Source organism: Canis lupus, chromosome X, assembly GCF_011100685.1.
Source record: "Canis lupus familiaris isolate Mischka breed German Shepherd chromosome X, alternate assembly UU_Cfam_GSD_1.0, whole genome shotgun sequence".
Classification (NCBI taxonomy): domain Eukaryota; kingdom Metazoa; phylum Chordata; class Mammalia; order Carnivora; family Canidae; genus Canis; species Canis lupus.
In genome coordinates this window covers 65,200,043-65,218,476 of record NC_049260.1, presented here as the reverse complement: position 1 = coordinate 65,218,476, position 18,434 = coordinate 65,200,043, and the positions used below count along the sequence as shown (strand labels likewise).

The following is an 18,434-nucleotide window of genomic DNA, read 5'->3' as shown; positions in this document are numbered from 1 at the left end:
AGGTGACTGAGATTTAGTTTAAAGGGAGAAAAGTAGGGCAACTGAGCAGTGACTTTTATGACCTGAATCATTTTTTGTATATATATTTTTAAATAATTTATTTATTTATTCATGAGAGAGCGAGAGAGAGCGAGAGAGAGAGAGAGAGACAGAGGCAGAGACACAGGCAGAGGGAGAAGCAGGCTCTCTGCAGGAGCTCGATGTGGGATTCGATCCCATATCTCAGAATCACACCCTGAGCCAAAAGCAGATGCTCTACCGCTGAGCCACCCAGGCATCCCTTTATTGTATATTTTTTATTGGAATTCAATTAGCCAACATATAGTATAACACCCAGTCCTCATCATGTCCAGTGCCCCCGTCAGGGCCCGATACCCAGTTACCCCATTCCCCCACCCACTTCCCCTTCCACTACCACTTGTTCATTTCCCAGAGATACGAGTCTTTCATGCTCTGTCACCCTTTCTGATTTTTCCCACTCATTTTCTCTCTTTTCCCCTATAATCCCTTTGACTATTTTTTATATTCCCCGTAGAAGTGAAACCATATGTTTGTCCTTCTCCAATTGACTTACTTCACTCAGCATAATACCCTCCAGTTCCATCCACATTGAAGCAAATGGTGGGTATTTGTTGTTTCTAATGGCTGAGTAATAATCCATTGTATACATATACCACATCTTCTTTATCCATTCACCTTTCAATGGACATTGAAGCTCCTTCCACAGTTTGGCTATTGTGGACATTGCAGCTATAAACATTGGGGTGCAGGTGTCTCAGCTTTTCACTGCATCTGTATCTTTTGGGTAAATCCCCAGTAGAGCAATTGCTGGGTCATAGGGGTAGCTCTATTTTTAACTCTTTGAGGAACCTCCACACAGTTTTCCAGAGTGGCTGCACCAGTTCACATTCCCACCAACATCCCCTTCTTCCACATCCTCTCCAACATTTGTTGTTTCCCGTCTTGTAAGTTTTCACCATTCTTACTGGTGTGAGGTGGTATCTCATTGTGGTTTGATTTGTATTTCCCTGATGGCCAGTGATGTGGAGCATTTTCTCATGCGTTTGTCGGCTATGTCTATGTCTTCCTTGGCGAAATTACTGTTCATGTCTTTTGACCATTTCATGATTAGATTGCTTTTTTCTTGGGTGTTGAGTCTAATAAATTCTTTATAGCTCTTGGATACTAGCCCTTTATCTGATTTGAAAATATCTTGTCCCATTCTGTAGGTTGTCATTGAGTTTTGTTGACTGTTTCTTTTGCTGTGCAGAAGCTTTTTATCTTTATGAATTCCCAATCGTTCATTTTTGCTTTTGTTTCCCTTGCCTTCATAGATGTATCTTGCAAGAAGTTGCTGTGGCCGAGTTCAAAAAGAGTGTTGCCTGTGTTCTCCTCTAGGATTTTGATGGAATCTTGTCTCACATTTAGATCTTTCATCCATTTTGAGTTTATCTCTATGTATAGTGTAAGAGAATGAATGGTCTAGTTTCATTCTTCTGCATGTGGCTGTCCAATTTTCCCAGCACCATTTATTGAAGAGACTGTCTTTTTTTCCAGTGGATAGTCTTTCCTGCTTTGTCAAATTTTAGTTGGCCATAGAGTTGAGTGTTGTGCCCAAGATTAGGTATCCAAGAAACCACCAAAAAGCCGACACCAATGCAAATCCACGAGGGTTTATTTACAAGCTCGAGCTTGGGTCCAAGTATACCCGACACAGTGGAGCAGGGACTTGGACTCCGAGGTGGGTTTCAGCTTAGTTTTATGGGCTGGTCTAGGGGACCTCCAGAAGTGGTTGAGGAATTTCTCAAGTTCTGTTTACATTCTGATATGGGGCTTTCAAGGGCATTGAGCTCTGTTCTCATTCTAATATGGGACTTTCAAGGGCATTAAGCTGTAAATTTCAGCTCTTATTCACAGGGGCCTGGGATGGCTGTACTTGTGATAATGCTGAACTTAAAGTGGAATGGCCTTAATTTTCTCGGCCTCCACATTGAGGGCCCATTTCTGGGTTCTCTACTCTGTTCCATTGATCAATGTGTCTGTTTTAGTGCCAGTACCACACTGTCTTGATGATCACAGCTTTGTAGTACAACTTGAAATCCGGGTTTATGATGCCTCCGGCTCTGGTTTTCTTTTTCAACGTTCCCCTGGCTATTCGAGGTCTTTTCTGATTCCACACAAATCTTAAGATGATTTGTTCCAACTCTCTGAAGAAAGTCCATGGTATTTTGATAGGGATTGAATTAAATGTGTAAATTGCCCTTGGTAGCATGGACATTTTCACAATATTAATTCTGCCAATCCATGAGCATGGGATATTTTTCCATCTCTTTGTGTCTTTCTCTATTTCTTTCAGAAGTGTTCCGTAGTTTTTAGGGTATAGATCCTTTACCTCTTTGGTTAGGTTTGTTCCTAGGTATCTTATGCTTTTGGGTGCAATAGTCAATGGGATTGACTCCTTAATTTCTCTTTCTTCAGTCTCATTTTTAGTGTATAAAAATGCCACTGATTTCTTGGCATTGATTTTGTATCCTGCCACACTGCCAAATTGCTGTATGAGTTCTAGCAATCTTGGGGTGGAGTCTTTTGGGTTTTCTATGAACATTCTCATGTCATCAGTGAAGAGGGAGAGTTTGAATTCTTCTTTGCCCATTTGAATGGCTTTAATTTCTTTTTTGTTGTCTGGTTGCTGAGGCCAGGACTTCTAGTACTATGTTGAATAGCAGTGGTGAGAGTGGACATCCCTTTTGTATTCCTGATTTTAGGGGAAAGGCTCTCAGTTTTTCCCCATTAAGAATGATATTTGCTGTGGGCTTTTTGAACATGGCTTTTAAGATGCTGAGGAATGTTCCTTCTATCCCTACTCTCTGAAGAGTTTTGATCAGGAATGGATGCTGTAGTTTCTCAAAGGCTTTCTCTGCATCTATTGAGAAGATGATATGGTTCTTCTTTTTTCTCTTGTTGATGTGTTCTGTCAACAAAGGTACAAGGTGAAACAAGAAGTAAAAACAACATTGGTGGTGGCTGGATTTCCAGCTCTGTAATCAGTTCCCTACTAGTAACTAATGCAGTCTCCCAGTCCACACTGGCCTAGATGCTCCTGGGTCAGGTGAGGGTGTGCTGATCTGCACAGCTTGCAGGGTGCCCAGTGGAAGGAGAGTCCTCCCTGGCCTGTGCCCTCCCCACCTCTGCCTGTCCCAGAGGGAGTGCGGGATCCTTGGCTTTGTCCACTTAGATCCCTGGAATATGGCACCCTGTGCCGCTGGAATCGTGCTCTGGGGAGTCCTGGCTCCTGAAGGCAGTAGGGCGCAAACACCTCCATCCAGATCCGCCCACCTAACCAACCAGCTTCTTCCAAATTCCCTGCTGGCTGCATGCTCTAGCCCTTACAGAGATCAGTCCACAGTTTGTGATGCGCCTTCCTCTGGGTGCACTTCTTCTATTAGTGACTCTGGGAAACTGGAGGCTTCACTGCCCCTCCTGTGATTCTGCTTGATTTCCCAGCTAAGTGCTTTTCCATTTGGGAAGAATCCGCTGTGGATTTTCAATGTTCCCACTTCTCTGGGGCTGGGCTTTCCTGTACCTGAAGGTTTCACCAACTGGCTTTACCCTGGCTCCTTGGCAGTGCCCCTCCCCCACTTCATTCTTTTTTTTTTCCCCACTTTCCTACCTTGTTAGAAGTGAAAACCCTTCTCTCTGTAGGGTTTTGGCTATTCTGTCTTTAAATCTCAGGTCGAATTTATAGGTGTTCAGGATGATTTGAATGTTATCTAGGTAAGTTGATGGGACCAAGTGAGTTGAGGACTCCTACTCCTCTGCCATCTTGCCCTGCCCTATCGTGACCTGAATCATTTAAAAGAAAAAAAATATTTATTGAACGTCTAGTGTATACACTTATAAAAGCAGTATTAGTGGACATAAAATTGACATTGTCTTAAAGTAACCTGATGTCTACATGGTAAAGGATGTAACGTGAAATACAGAGAAATTTTTCTCAAGACACAGTAAAAACTAAGGTAGATTATAGTTTGACAGTAATTTGCTATAAGAAGTATATGAAAATAAGGAGATAGGACTTGAATATTTGTGCTGGGGAGAGTAAAAGTATAGGGAGCTTTTAATAGATTCTGTGTGGGGCAAGTGCTTATAAAACTGACGTATAGGGAAGGCATGTGCATTCTGCATACCTGTATTTTTAAAAATATATAGAAGTGCAATATTCTCTTAATTATTTTACATCGTATTTTTATGATGTTAATTTTAGAGGAACAGAGATTAATTTTTTATATCTCATATGTATACATGCTTAAATATCAACTTGGATAAAATTTCACCAGGTATTTTACCCCAAAGATACAAATGTAGTGATCTGAAGGGGCACCTACACCCCAATTTTTATAGCAGCAATGTCTACAATAACCAGACTGTGGAAAGAGCTAAGATGTCCATGAACAGACAAATGGGTAAAGATGTTGTATGTATATATACAATGGAATACTACTTAGCCATTAGAAAGAATAAATATTTTCCATTTACATCAATGTGGATGAAACTGGAGGATATTACACTGAGCAAAAATACTCATCAGAGAAGAATTATCATATGGTTTTACTCATGTGTGGAATATAAGGAACAGTGTAGAGGATCATAGGGGAAGGGAGGGAAAACTGAATGGGAAGTCATGAGAGAGGGAGAAAAATCTTGAGAGACTCTTAACTATAGGAATCAAACAGGGTTGTTGGAGGGGAGGTGAGTGGGGGGACGGAGTAATTGAGAGATGGACATTAAGGAGGGCATGCGATATGGTGAGCACTGGGTGTTATACGCAACTCATAAATTATTGCATAGTAAATCTGAAACTAGTAATGTACTGTATGTTGGCTAATTGAATTTAAAAATTTTAAAAAGTTCACCAGGCAAACATTTCAAGCCATTAAAAGTCATTGTTTTTCATTTGATGTATATATTTATTCCTATGTATGTTTATTTATATCCAGATTTGCTCCAGACAGGATTTACTATATTCATAAATGAATACCAAGTAAAATAAAAATAAGTAGAGAAAACGATTAGAGTAGGAAAGATTAGATGAAGCCAGTACTGCATTTTTGTTGTTTACAAATGCATGACATAAAAGCCTATGTGTTCTAGAAGGGGGAACAAAATGATGACTTAAAATTTCTGGCAGCCATTATAAAGAAGTTGATACATTTAATTGCAGGATTATTGGCAGTATCTGTAAGGTTGTAAACAGATCTAACAGACCAGAAAAAATTTTTCTCATGGGACTTCATAAAGAGAATACAGTATAACAAAATGTAATGTCTTTCATAACATCTTCATATCAAATATAGAAACATGTGGACAAGTCAATATAGTCCTTAAATTCAGGAAATACTCAGCTTTGTGCAGGAACTTCAGTTTAACAAGGATAACATAGAAGCCTTTTTAAAAATTTGTAATACTGGGAGGCAGGGCAAGATGGCGGAAGAGTAGGGTCCCCAAGTCAGCTGTCCCTAGCAACTTACCTAGATAACTTTCAAATCATCCTGAAAAACTATGAATTCGGCCTGAGATTTAAAGAGAGAAGAGTTGGAATGCTACAGTGAGGAGAATTCACGCTTCTATCAAGGTAGGAAGACGGAAAAAAAATAAAGAAATAAAAAACCATCCAAGGGGGAGGGGCCCCCACAAGGAGCCGAGATACGGCCAGGCCAGGAGTGCCTCCAGGACAGGAAAGCCCCCTCGCAGAGAAGCAGGAATTTTACCAATCTTCCTGGATGGAAAGGCGCCTGCAGGGAGCTCAGGCAGGATCCCAGGAGGGGTAGTGATGCCCTCAGGCTTCCAGGGTCACTAACAGAGGAAGTGTGCCCCAGGGGAGAGCGCCCCACACACCCTAGGCTGAGCTCCCCAAAGGGCTAAGGCATGCGCCCGGTGGGGCCTTGGGAGCAGCTCAGGCAGCAGCTCCACAGGGGGGCTGCTTGGCTCCAAAAGCAGGATTCCAGCAGCTCAGGCCCCGGAGCACAGGGCCCCAGGGGACACAGCCTAAGATCCAGCGTTCCCCCCGGAACAGGCAGAGGCCGGGAGGACACAGGGCAGCGAGGATGCTCCTACCACCAGGCAGCCCCGAACTGTGCAGATCAGCGCCCCCTGCCCTCGGAGCATCCAGGCCCCTGTGGATTGGGAGACTGTGGTAGTTACTGTGGGAGCTGACTCCAGAGTTGGATAGCTGGCCACCGCCACTGTTGTTGTTCCTCATAGTGTCACCTTGTTCTTGGGACTGAGCAGGACCACCAGGGAGCAGGGGCCTCACAGGATAAACAGCTCCCACTGAGCCGTGCACACACCTGAGAATCAGCACAGGAGGCCCCAACGCCAGAAGACCAGCTGGAAGGACAGGAGAAGAGCAAGTTCTTAACAAAGCAGCACTGGAAAGCTCAAGGAGAAGTCCAGGGACTTACAGTATATAGAATCAGAGGATACCCCTCTTTGTTTTTGGTTTGTTCCCCCTCCCTTTTTTTCTCTTTTCCTCCTTTTTCCAGTAAAACTTGATTGAGCCACTCTACATTGAGCAAAATGATTAGACGGAAGAACTCTCCACAAAGAAAGAATCAGAAACAGTCCTCTCTCCCAAAGAGTTACAGAATTTGGATTAAAATACAATGTCAGAAAACCAATGCATAAGAACAATTATAAAGCTACTGGTGGCTCTATAAAAAAGCATAACAGATTCAAGAGACTTCATGACTGCAGAATTTAGATCTAATGAGGCCGAAATTAAAAATCAATTAAATGAGATGCAATCCAAACTGGAGGTCCTAATGATGAGGGTTAACGAGGTAGAAGAATGAGTGAGTGACATAGAAGACAAGTTGATGGCAAGGAAGGAAGCTGAGGAAAAAAGAGAAAAACAAAAGATCATGAGGATAGGTTAAGGGAAATAAATGACAGCCTCAGAAGGAAAAATCGACCTTTAATTGGGGTTCCAGAGGGCGCCCAAGGGACAGAAAACCAGAAAGTGTATTTGAACAAATCATAGATGAGAACTTCCCTAACTTGGGAAGGGAAACAGGCATTTAGATCCAGGAGATAGACAGATGCCTCCCTGAAATTAAGAAAGACCATTCAACACCCGACATTTCATAGTGAAACTTCCAAATTCCAAAGATAAAGAGAAGATCCTTAGCAGTGAGAGACAAGAGATTCTTAACTTATATGGGGAGGAATATGAGATGATCAGCAGAGCTCTCCACAAAGACCTGGCAGGCCAAAAAGCTGGCAGGATATATATTCAGGGTCCTAAATGAGAAGAACCTGCAGCCAAGAATACTCTACCAGCAAGGCTCTCATTCAGAACAGGAAGAGAGATAAAAAGCTTCTAAGATAGGCAGAAACTGAAAGACTATGTGACCACAAAACGAGCTTTGCAAGAAATATTAAGGGGGACTCTGTAAAAGAAAGAGGACGTCCAGGGAAGCAATCCACAAAAACAGAGACTGGATAGGTATCATGACGACACCAAATTCATATCTTTCAATAGTAACTCTGAACATGAATGGAAATCATGACTCCATCAAAAGGCGCAGGGTTTCAGACTGGAAAAAAAGCAAGACCCATCTATTTGCTATCTACAAGAGACTCATTCGAGACATAAGGACACCTACAGCCTGAAAAAAAAAAGATTTGAAAACCATGTACCATTTAAATGGCCCTCAAAAGAAAGCAGGGGTAGCCATCCTTATATCAGACAAACTAAGTTTATCCGGAGACGGTACTAAGAGATGAAGAGGGACACTATATCATACTTAAAAGGTCTATCCAACACGAGGACTTAATAATCATCAATATTTATGCACCGAATGTGGGAGCTGTCAAATATATCATCAATTTATAACAAAAGTTAAGGGGATCCCTGGGTGGTGCAGTGGTTTAGCGCCCGCCTTTGGTGCAGGGCGCGATCCTGGAGACCCGGGATCGAATCCCACATCGGGCTCCCGGTGCATGGAGCCTGCTTCTCCCTCTGCCTGTGTCTCTGCCTCTCTCTCTCTCTCTCTCTCTCTCTCTGTGTGACTATCATAAATAAATAAAAATTAAAAAAAAACAAATAAAAAACAAAAGTTAAGACATACTTAGATAATAAAATACTTATACTTGGTGACTTGAATGTAGCGCTTTCTACAATCGACAGGTCGTCAAAGCACAACATCTCCAAAGAAACAAGAGCTTTAAATGATACACTGGACCAGATGGATTTCACAGATATTTACAGAACTTTACATCCAAACGCAAGGGAATACACATTCTTCTCAAGTGCACATGGAACTTTCTCCAGAATATACCACATACTGGGTCACAAAGCTGGTCTTAACCGATACCAAAAGATTGGGATCGTCCCCTGCATATTTTCAGACCATAATGCTTTGAAATTTCAATCACAAGAAGAAGTTTGGAAGGATTTCAAGCACGTGGAGATTAAGAACCATCCTGCTAAAATATGAAAGGGTCAACCAGGAAATTAGAGAAGAATTAAAAAGATTCATGGACACTAATGAGAATGAAGATACAACCATTCAAAATCTTTGGGATACAGCAAAAGCAGGCCTGAGGGGAAAATATATTGCAACACAAGCATCCATCCAAAAACTGGAAAGAACTCAAACACAAGAGCTAACCTTTCACCTAAAGTAGCTGGAGAAAAGAGAGCAAATAGATCCTAAAGCCAGCAGAAGACAGTTAATAAATATTTGAGCAGAACTCAGTTAAATAGAGACCAGAAGAACTGTGGAACTGTGGAACCAACAGGAGTTGGTTCTTTGAAAGAATTAATAAGATAGATAAACCATTAGCCAGCCTTATTAAAAAGAAGAGAGAGAAGACTCAAATTAATAAAATCATGAATGAGAAAGGAGAGATCACTACCAACACCAAGGAAATACAAAAGATTTTAAAAACATATTATGAACAGCTATACGCCAATAAATTAGGCAATGTAGAAGAAATGGACGCATTCCTGGAAAGCCACAAACTACCAAAACTGGAACAGGAAGAAATAGAAAACCTGAACAGGTCAATAACCAGGGAGGAAATTGAAGCAGTCATCAAAAACCTCCCAAGACACAAGAGTCCAGGGCCAGATGGCTTCCCAGGGGAATTCTATCAAACGTTTAAAGAAGAAACCATACCTATTCTCCTAAAGCTGTTTGGAAAGATAGAAAGAGATGGAGTACTTCCAAACTCATTCTATGAGACCAGCATCACCTTAATTCCAAAACCAGACAAAGACCCCACCAAAAAGGAGAATTACAGACCAATATCCCTGATGAACATGGATGCAAAAATTCTCAACAAGATACTAGCCAATAAGATGCAACAATACATTAAGAAGATTATTCTCTGTGACCAAGTAGGATTTATCCCCGGGATGCAAAGCTGGTTCAACACTCGTAAAACAATCAATGTGATTGATCATATCAGCAAAATAAAAAACAAGAACCATATGATCCTCTCAATAGATGCAGAGAAAGCATCTGACAAATACAGCATCCATTCCTGATCAAAACTCTTCAGACTAGGAACGAGGGAACATTCCTCAGTGTCTTAAAAGCCATCTATGAAATGCCCACAGCAAATATCATTCTCAATGGGGAAACACCGAGAGCCTTTCCTCTAAGATCAGGAACACCAAAGAGATGTCTACTTTCACAACTGCTATTCAACATGGTATTAGAAGTCCTAGCCTCAGCAATCAGGCAACAACAAAAAGAAATAAAGGGCATTCAAATTGGCAAAGAAGTCAAACTCTCCCTCTTCACCAATGACATGATACTCTACATAGAAAACCCAAAAGACTCCACCCCAAGATTGCTAGAACTCATACAGCAATTTGGCAGTGTGGCAGGATACAAAATCAGTGCCCAGAAATCAGTGGCATTTCTATACACTAACAATGAGACTGAAGAATGAGAAATGAAGGAGTCCATCCCATTTACAGTTGCACCCAAAAGCATAAGATACCTAGGAAAAAAACTAACCAAAGAGGTAAAAGTATCTATACCCTCAAAACTATAGAACACTTCTGAACGAAATTGAGGAAGACACAAAGAGATGGAAAAATATTCCAAGCTCATGGATTGGAAGAATTAATATTGTGAAATTGTCAATGTTACCCACGGCAATTAACACATTTAATGCAATCGCTATGAAAATACTATGGACTTCTTCAGAGAGTTGGAACAAATCATCTTAAGATTTGTGTGGAATCAGAAAAGACCCCGAATAGCCAGGGGAATATTGAAAAAGAAAACCAGTCCCGAAGGCATCACAATGCCAGATTTCAGGTTGTATTATAAAGGTGTGGTCATGAAGACAGTGTGGTACTGGCACAAAAAGAGACACATAGGTCAATGGAACAGAATAAAGAATCCAGAATGGACCCTCAACTTTATGGTCAACTGATATTCAACAAAGCAGGAAAGACTATCCACTAGAAAAAGGACAGTGTCTTCTATAAATGGTGCTGGGAAATTTGGACATCCACATGCAGAAAAATAAAAATAGACTATTCTCTTACAGCATACACAAAGATAAACTCAAAATGTATGAAAGATCTAACTGTGAGACAAGATTCCATCCAAATCCTAGAGGAGAACACAGGCAACACCGTTTTTGAACATGACCACAGGAACTTCTTGCACGATACATCCATGCAGGCAAGAGAAACAGAAACAAAAATGAACTATTGGGACTTAATCAAGATCAAAAGCTTCTGCATAGCAAAAGTAACAATCAACAAAACTCAAAGACAACCTAAAGAATGGGAGAATATATTTGCAAATGACCTGATAAAGGGCTAATATCCAAGATCTATAAAGAACTTATTAAACTCAACACCAAAGAAACAAACAATCCAATCATGAAATGGGCAAAAGACATGAAAATAAATTTCACCAAGAAGATATAGACATAGCCAACAAGCACATGAGAATATGCTCCTCATCACTGGCTATCATGGAAATACAAATCAAAACCACAATCAGATACCACCTCACACCAATGAGAATGGTGAAAATTAAGACAGGAATCAACAAATGTTCGAGAGGATGTGGAGAAAGGGGAACCCTCTTGCACTGTTGGTTGGAATTTGAACTGGTGCAGCCACTCTGGAAAACTGTGTGTTGGTTCCTCAAAGGTAAAAACAGATTTGCCCTACAATCCAGAAATTGCACTGCTGGGGATTTACCGCAAAGATACTGATGTAGTGAAACGCTGCAACACCTGCACCCCAATGTTTATAGAAGCAATGTCCACAATAGCCAAATTGTGGAGGGAGCCTCAGTGCTCATCAAAAGATGAATAGAAAAAGAAGATGTGGTCTATGTATACAATGGAATATTACTCAGCCATTAGAAACGACAAATACCCACCATTTGCTTCAACGTGGATGGAACTGGAGGGTGTTATGCTGAGTGCAATAATTCAGTCGGAGAAGGACAAACATTACATGGTTTCATTCATTTGGGGAATATAAAAATTAGTGAAAGGGAATAAAGGGAAAGGACAGAAAATGAGTGAAAATATCAGTGAGGGTGACAAAACATGAGAGATACCTAACTCGTTCATTTCTGGGAAACAAACAAGGTGTAGTGGAAAGGGAGGTAGTTGGGTCGGGGGTTGTCATGACTTGGTGTTGGGCATTGAGGCGGACACTTGCCGGGATGAGCACTGGGTGTTATGCTATATGTTGGTAAATTGAACTCCAATAAAAGAAATTAAAAAAATAAAGTTCTTTTAAAAAATAAAAAAACAATAGAAATTTGTAATATTAAAATACAAAGTATTGATCTTCATATATTTTATCAACCAAAGAAATATTAAGGAGTTCGCTTATTTTTTCCCCTAGGTTGTTAACCTACTTGCTTGTCAGTATTACATCATTTACATGGGCATTGGGTAGATGTGACTTGTTATATGCTGAATCTATGCAGTAATTTGGCCAAGCCTGTGAATCAGAGAAGCATGGGAGAAAATTGAAGAAACTTTGAGCTGTGGTGTTATTTAGTTGTCTGTAAAAGTTCCATTGTTAAAATGCAATAAATGGAATTTTGGGCTATGTAAAACATTGCAACTAGATATCTTTGTAAGATAATTAATAGGGGAAAAACACTACTAAAACCATTTGTAAGATTGTACTTTAAAGAAATTTGTATTATCATGTCTGTACTGGACAGCAAATATGATGTCTGTACTGGACACCAAATATGATGCTATTAATGATCACTAATGTATGGATTGAAATTTAGTGTACAAAACAACTTATATTACTCATTTTAAAACGCAAATAAATACATGAAAACATGCCTTAAATTGTCAGAATACCTTTCCTTTATTTCACACGCCAAGTAATATTTTTGCAAAGCATACATTTTAAAATTCATGGATTATAAATTTTCTTTACTTACATGATAGTAAAGTATATGACTTAAAAATGAATTTTAAAAAAGATTTAATTTTTATCTGAGAGCACACGTGTGTGCAAGTGGGGGGAGGTGCAGTGGGAGAGAATCTCAAGCAGACTCCTTGAGTGCAGAGCCAAATACTGGACTTGATCTCCCCACCCATGAGATCATGATCTGAGCTGAAATCAAAAGTCAGGTGCTTGGGGCTCCTGGGTGGCTCAATATGTTAAGCATCTGCCTTCAATTCAGATCATAATCTCAGGTTCCTGGGATCAAGCTCCATGTCCGGCTCCCTGCTCATCAGGGAGTCTGCTTCTCTCTCTCTCTCCCTACCCCCATCTCATGTTGTCTCTCTCAAACTAATAAATAAAATCTTTAAAATTTTTTTTAAAAAGTCAGATGCTCAACTGGTTGAGCCATCAAGCTGCCCCCAAAAATGGGTTTTTGAAAATATTAAATCCTTGCCTTCTTATATAATTATTGGCATACTTTTCAAAATATATGTTTACACCTTAGAATTTATTAGACTTTTTTTTCTCTTCAATCAGTATTAAAGCTGGCTCATCTTTCAGTTCTCTTTAACAGATACTGAGTACTTTTTTAATGGAAAATATAAAAGTCCATATGACCCAAAGAGGTATGTTGGAGTAACTCACTCACCCATTTCTTCTCTGAACTGCTTCCAAGAATTGGATTAATGTGACTGAAAGGAAACCTCTTTGATCATGCTAAATATGTTTTTAGCTACAGTAGTTTTTTTTAGTTTTTATTTATTCATTCATGAGAAACAGAGACACAGACAGAGACAGGCAGAGACACAGGCAGAGGGAGAAGCAGGCTCCTTACAGTGAGCCCGACATGCGACTTGATCCTGGGTCTCCAGGTTCACACCCTGAGCTGAAGGTGGTGCTAAACCGCTATGCCACCCAGGCTGCCCTAGATACAGTAGTTTGAAGCCATGCAACTTCTCTAGTTGACCATTGGAAGAGAGCAGAGTGAGAAGACATTTTCTTATGATAGTTTAGTCCATCTAAGATCTGAAAAGAACAAATCAGTTGATGAACAAATAATTATTTCTCTAGACTATAAATGATGGCTTCTATTAGATGCCATATTAGGAGTAGAGTGGAGTAGAGTGTTAGAAGAGCTAGGGAAAAAGTGACTACTTTGTGCAAGTGTCTTCCTGAAAGTCTGGACCATTTTTTTCTTGTTTCCTTGCTTCTTTTTGCTCTCTATATTCCATTCTTTCCATCCTTACTAAGGGCTGTGCTTTAGAACAGTGGTTCTCAGTGTATAGTCTGTCCATTCCTGGGCATCCATAAGACATGTTCAGGGGGTCCTCAAGGTCAAAATTATTTTATAATTCTAAGATACTGTTCTAAAACTTCTGGCACCCTGGCACAACTGCAGCAGTGACTACAAATTATGTCAGTAGTCATTGTATTCACTGCTAAATACTTGGCAGTTTAAAAAACGCGAGTTTTACTTCAGAATGTCTTTGATGATGTGCTATTATTTTTAAAAAGATTTTATTTATTTATTCATGAGAGACAGTGGGAGAGGCAGAGACATAGGCGGAGGGAGAAGCAGACTTCTCACAGGGAGCCTGATGTGGAACTTGATCCCAGAACCCCAGGATCACACCCTGAGCCAAAGACAGATGCTCAACCACTGAGCCACCCAGGCATCCCTTGATGATGAAATGTTATTATTAAACTTCTCAAATCTCAACCCTTGAGTGCACTTCAGTTTACCATTGTGTGATGAAATGAGAAGTATAGATAAAGCACTTTAACTGTATACCAGATGTTGCATACCATTAAGGCAGAGCAGTTGTTTGATTTTTGAGTTGTAAACTGAACTAGCCACTTTTTCCATAAAACACCATTTTTACTTGAAAGAATGATTGACAAACAATGATTACTTAAACTTCATATTTTTGGTACATGTTTCCACAAGAATGGAAATGATCCTCTTATATTATGGAAAACAACTTGCAACATCTTTGTTGGTGATAAACTTTGGGCTGTTGAGCAAAAAATTAGTTTTGGAAAATTTTTATTTGATGCTATGAACTTGACATCTTAATACTCAAATTTTTCTGATGAAATCACTGCTGTTCAACATTTGAAAGATTTGCATATCTCAGTAAAGCAATATTTTTGAGATGACCAACACATGGTATTATCAAATCAGATACTAGTACAAAGTCCATTAAAAGTGTTAGGTAGACCAATGGATTATTATGTAATGGAATATGGACAGTTAATTGATATGGTTTCAGATTGTTGTACCTAAATTTTAAGAAACTGCCACTTTCTAAGTTCTTGTGACATATCAAAGAAGAATAAGCACAATTATATGAAAAAGCTATTATAATACTCCTCCCTTTTCTACATACATGTCTGTGTGAGGCCTGACTTAATTACAACAGATTGAATGTAGAATCAGATACAAAAATCTGATTCTTTTCTGTTAAGTCAGATATTAGAGATTTGCAAAAACATTTATTAATGTCACTCCTCAATTTTTTTGCTTTGGAAAATATAGTTACCTTTATAAAAATATTTATGCTCACATGTAATAAGTTTATTATTTCTTAATGAATCAATACAAAGTTGTTTTTCTCTGTTTTAATTTCTAATATGGTAAGTATCAATAGATAGGACCCACATTAAAAAAAACACTTTGGAGTTTTCACTAATTTTTAAGATTGTAAAGGATTCCTGAGACCAAATGGATTGAGAACTGCTTTCCTTCAAGAGACTGATAAAAATGGTTCTCCTTGGGCACCTGAGTGGCATCTGCCTTTGTCTTAGGTCATGATCCTAGGTCCTGGGATCAAGCCCCAAATGGGGCTCCCTGCACAGTGATGAGTGGGCTTCTGCCTCTGCTCCTCCCCTCTGCTCTATACTTTCTGTTCCTGGAATTCTCTTACTTGCTCTCTCAAATACATAAAATCTTTTAAAAAATAGTTCTTTTTGATGTGGAGTCATCATTCATGAAATGACTTGATTCCCTTGTTATTATATTGGTCATGTGGATATTAGGAAAAAGGAAACTGGGTATCTGAAACCTTTGAATCCAGTGCTTAGGGTTAATGCTATTTGTTTAGCTGAAGCATGTGTGCACGTGTGTGTGTGTGTGTGTGTGTGTGTGTTGTGGCAATTAAATTAATCTGTTTTTTTTTCTTTTTTTAAGTTTTTATTTTGATTCCAGCTAGTTAAAATAAAATATAGTGTAATATTAGATTCTGGTGTACAATACAGTAATTTATCACTCCCTTACAATACCTGATGCTCATTACAAGTGCACTCCTTAATTCCCATCAAACTATTTCACCCATCCCCCCACCCACTTCCCCTCTGGTAACCATCAGTTTGTTCTCTGTAGTTAAGAGTTTGCTTCTTAGTTTGCCTCTCTGTTTTTTTTCACTTGCTCATTTATGTTGTTTCTTAAATTCCACCTATATTTGAAATCATATGGTATTTGTCTTTATCTGAGTCTCTAATTTTGCTTAGAATACTACTCTCTAGCTCCATCCATGTCCTTGCAAATGGCAAGATTTCTTTCTTTTTAATGGCTATGTAATATTCCATTTTGTGTATCAAATTGTATATATATATTCCACCAGAGACCTCTCCAGAGAGATAAGTTTAGGGTTAAGGCTAGGGTATAGTTAGGGTTGGGGGTTAGGATTTGTGGTTGGGTTAGGATTAGGTCTTCACTTAGTATAATACTCTTTACCTTGATCCGTGTCTTTGCAAATAGCAAGATTTCATTTTTATGGCTGAGTATTGTTCCATCGTGTGTGTATGTGTGTGTGTGTGTGTGTGTGTTCCCCAAATCTTCTTTTTCCTGAGATGAAGGATTAGGGTTCAGTGTAAGACTAATATTAGGGCTAGGGTTAGAGTTAGGGCCAGGGTGAGTGAATGTGCCTATTTTCCTGCAGTTTAGAGACCTCTTCTCAGCAATCCATTTAGAATTAGAGTTAGAGTTGGGGGTTAGTCGTTAACAGTTAGGTGTTAGGGTTAGGATTAGGTTTAGAGCTAGGGATAGGGTTAGAATCAATCTATGTCCCTCATGTCCTGCAGTTCAGAGACCTCTCCAGAGGTTAGGTTTAGGGTCTGAATTCAGTTTAGAGGTAGAGTTTAGTAGTTATTGGTAAGGAATAGGGTTAGGTATAGGGACAAGGTTAAGATTAGGGTAAGGATTAGTGTTTGTGCTTGTGCTTGGCATCCTGCAGTTCAGAGACCTCTCCAGAGACAAACCTCAAGCTTCTTTTGGGGTGAGAATAAATAAGGCAGCCATCCATGGAGCTGAGGTACCGAGGGGACTTGGTGCTCTAGATACTCTTGGAGTGGAAATTCAATTGGTCATTCTGTTTCTGTTTCTTTTTGGTCTTTTTTACTTCCTTTTTTATTTAAATTCCTCTTAGTTAACATACAGTGTGATATTACTTTCAGGAGTAGAATTTACCAATTCAGTACTTACATACAATAGCCAGTGCTTAGCTCAATGAATGCCCTCCTTAGTTCCCATCACTTATTTAACCTATTCTGCTGCCCACCTCCACTCTGGTAATCAGCAGTTTGTTCTCTATTATTTAAGAGTGTGTTTCTTGGTTTTTATCTCATATTTTCCCCTCTATGTACATTTGTTTTGTTTCTTAAATTCTACCTCTGAGTGAAATCATATGGTATTTATTTTTCTCTGACTTATTTTGCTTAGCATAATACTTTCTAGATTCATTCACATTGCTGTGAATGGCAAGATTCCATTTGGTTTTATTGCTGAGTAATAACCCATTGTATGTGTATACCAACTCTTCTTTATCATTCATCAGTCAATGGATGTTTGGGCTCTTTCCATAATTTGGCTATTGTTGATAGTCCTGCTATAAATATTTGGGTACATGTATTACTTCAAATCAGCACTTTGTATCCTTTAGGTAAATACCCAGTAGTAAATTCAGCAATTGCTGGATCATTCTATTTTTAACTTTTAACTGGTAGTTCTATTTTTAACTTTTTGATGGACCTCCTTAATAATGTTTCTGAGTGACTGCACCAGTTTGCATTCCCGCCAACAGTGTAAGAGAGTTTCCCGTTCTCCAAATCCTTGCCAACACAGTTATTTCCTGTGTTGTTAATTTTAGCCATTCTGACTGGTGTGAGAGTATGTCTCATTGTAGTATTGATTTATATTTCTCTGATGATGAGTGATATTGAGCATTTTTCATGTTTCTCTTGGCCATCTAGATATGTTCTTTGAAAAAATGTTATTCATGTCTTCTGCCCATTTGTTAACCAGGTTATTTTTTTGGGTGTTGATTTTTATAAGTTGGTTATGTAATTTGGATACTGCCCCTTTATCAGATATGTCATTTGCAAATATCTCCTCCCTTTTATATGTTACCTTTTAGTTTTGTTTGTTGTTTCCTTTGCTATACAGAATCTTTTTATGTTGATGAAGTCTTAACAGTTAATTTTTGCTTTTGCTTCCCTTGCCTCAGAAGACATATCTAGTAAGAAGTTGCTATGGCTGATGTCAAAGAGGTTACTGTCTGTGTTCTCCTTTAGGATCTTGATGGTTTCTGGTCTCATATTTCCTTCTTTCATCCATTTTGAATTTATTTTTGTATATGGTATAAGAAAGTGGTCCAATTTCATTCTTTTGCATGCTACTGTCCAATTTTCCCAACACCATATGTTGAAGAGACTATCGTTTTCCATTGGATATTCTTTCCTGGTTTGTGGAATATTAATTGATCATATAGAGTTGTGGATTCATTTCTGGATTTTCTATTCTGTTCTATTGATCTATTTGTCCTTTTTTTTGTCCCAGTGCCATACAGTCTTGATCATTACAGCTTTCTAACATAACTTGATTGCCTTTGGTAATATAGACATTTTAACAATATTTGTTCTCCCAATCCATGAGCATGAAATATTTTTCCCAATTCTTTACTTTCTTTCA

General features: G+C 39.1%; 1 protein-coding gene across 3 annotated transcripts in view; it reads left to right on the top strand.

Annotated features, from left to right (window-relative positions):
* RPS6KA6 (ribosomal protein S6 kinase A6) overlaps positions 1-18,434 on the top strand; it is a 195,533-nt gene that overhangs the window by 76,772 nt on the left and 100,327 nt on the right. The window lies entirely within an intron of this gene.